The sequence below is a fragment of the Ranitomeya variabilis genome, unplaced genomic scaffold (assembly GCF_051348905.1).
Source record: "Ranitomeya variabilis isolate aRanVar5 unplaced genomic scaffold, aRanVar5.hap1 Scaffold_118, whole genome shotgun sequence".
NCBI lineage: Eukaryota > Metazoa > Chordata > Amphibia > Anura > Dendrobatidae > Ranitomeya > Ranitomeya variabilis.
Window position 1 is genome coordinate 187,501 of NW_027507943.1, and position 2,500 is coordinate 190,000.

The window sequence follows — 2,500 nt, forward strand, 5'->3', positions numbered from 1 at the left end:
ATATTTTGAGAAAATCTCGATTTTGTGAAAAATGTCACATTTCCCCTACTTCCACCACAGGGGGGCGTCAATATGTTGTGAGGTACCCCAGGACAGTGACCTAACTGTGGGTAAAGTTTGCGGGGCACGGGCGGAAAGTCGAATTTTGGATGAAAATGCATTATTTTCATACTTTGAAAATTCCAGGCGTGTGTCAGACTTCCAGGCGGGGGCAGCCGCTGGAGGCGTACCGAGGACGCTTCCAGGAGCCTGGGGAAGATTTTCTGAAAGTGTCCTTGGGACTTAGAAATATTTTGAGAAAATCTCGATTTTGTGAAAAAATGTCACATTTCCCCTACTTCCACCCCAGGGGGGCGTCAATATGTTGTGAGGTACCCCAGGACAGTGACCTAACTGTGGGTAAAGTTTGCGGGGCACGGGCGGAAAGTCGAATTTTGGATGAAAATGCATTATTTTCATACTTTGAAAATTTCAGGCGTGTGTCAGACTTCCAGGCGGGGGCAGCCGCCGGAGGCGTACCGAGGACGCTTCCAGGAGCCTGGGGAAGATTTTCTGAAAGTGTCCTTGGGACTTAGAAAAATTTTGAGAAATTTCCGATTTTGTGAAAAATGTCACATTTCCCCTACTTCCACCCCAGGGGGGCGTCAATATGTTGTAAAGCACCCCAGGGCAGTGACCTAAATGAGGGTGAATTTTGCGGTGCACGGGCGGAAAGTCGAATTTTTGGATGAAAATGCGTATTTTCATACTTTGAAAATTTCAGGCGTGTGTCAGACTTCCAGGCGGGGGCAGCCGCCGGAGGCGTACCGGGGACGCTTCCAGGAGCCTGGGGAAGATTTTCTGAAAGTGTCCTTGGGACTTAGAAATATTTTGAGAAAATCTCGATTTTGTGAAAAAATGTCACATTTCCCCTACTTCCACCCCAGGGGGGCGTCAATATGTTGTAAGGCACCCCAAGGCAGTGACCTAAGTGGGGGTGAAGTTTGCGGTGCACGGGGGGAAAGTTGAATTTTTGGATGAAAATGCGTATTTTCATACTTTGAAAATTTCAGGCGTGTGTCGGACTTCCAGGCGGGGGCAGCCGCCAGAGGTGTACCGGGGACGCTTCCAGGAGCCTGGGGGAGATTTTCTGGAAGAGTCCTTGACACTTAGAAAAATTTTGAGAAAATCTCGATTTTGTGAAAAATGTCACATTTCCCCTACTTCCACCCCAGGGGGGCGTCAATATGTTGTAAGGCACCCCAAGGCAGTGACCTAAGTGGGGGTGAAGTTTGCGGTGCACGGGGGGAAAGTTGAATTTTTGGATGAAAATGCGTATTTTCATACTTTGAAAATTTCAGGCGTGTGTCGGACTTCCAGGCGGGGGCAGCCGCCAGAGGTGTACCGGGGACGCTTCCAGGAGCCTGGGGGAGATTTTCTGGAAGAGTCCTTGACACTTAGAAAAATTTTGAGAAAATCTCGATTTTGTGAAAAATGTCACATTTCCCCTACTTCCACCCCAGGGGGGCGTCAATATGTTGTAAGGCACCCCAAGGCAGTGACCTAAGTGGGGGTGAAGTTTGCGGTGCACGGGGGGAAAGTTGAATTTTTGGATGAAAATGCGTATTTTCATACTTTGAAAATTTCAGGCGTGTGTCGGACTTCCAGGCGGGGGCAGCCGCCAGAGGTGTACCGGGGACGCTTCCAGGAGCCTGGGGGAGATTTTCTGGAAGAGTCCTTGACACTTAGAAAAATTTTGAGAAAATCTCGATTTTGTGAAAAATGTCACATTTCCCCTACTTCCACCCCAGGGGGGCGTCAATATGTTGTAAGGCACCCCAAGGCAGTGACCTAAGTGGGGGTGAAGTTTGCGGTGCACGGGGGGAAAGTTGAATTTTTGGATGAAAATGCGTATTTTCATACTTTGAAAATTTCAGGCGTGTGTCGGACTTCCAGGCGGGGGCAGCCGCCAGAGGTGTACCGGGGACGCTTCCAGGAGCCTGGGGGAGATTTTCTGGAAGAGTCCTTGACACTTAGAAAAATTTTGAGAAATTTCCGATTTTGTGTAAAAATCACCCATTTCCCCTACTTCCACCCTAAAGGGGCGTCAATATGTCGTAAGGCGCCCCTAGACAGTGACCTAAGTGGGGGTGAAGTTTGGGTCTGCTGGGTGGAAAACTGAAAAAAAGCGATTTTGTGACTTTGAGAACAAACAGAGAGCTCAAAACTTTGAAAAACGTCAGACCGCTGTCAGACTTCCAGGCGGGGGAAAGCTCTGAGGTTGTACCGAGGACACTTCCATGGCCCCCGGATTGATTTTCAAGAAAGAGTCCTTGGGACTTTGAAATTTTCCGGCGAGCTGTTTTTGGCTTCCGGGAGCCGTAGAACTTTGGGAAATCGATTCCGCTCACCGGTTCAGGGTGTTTCGAGCTAGTCCAGGTCCCAGCTACGCCGCCTGGCCTCCAAATTTCGCAAATTCGAAAAAAAAAAAAATAGAACCGGAATGAGGAAATTTCTGGCC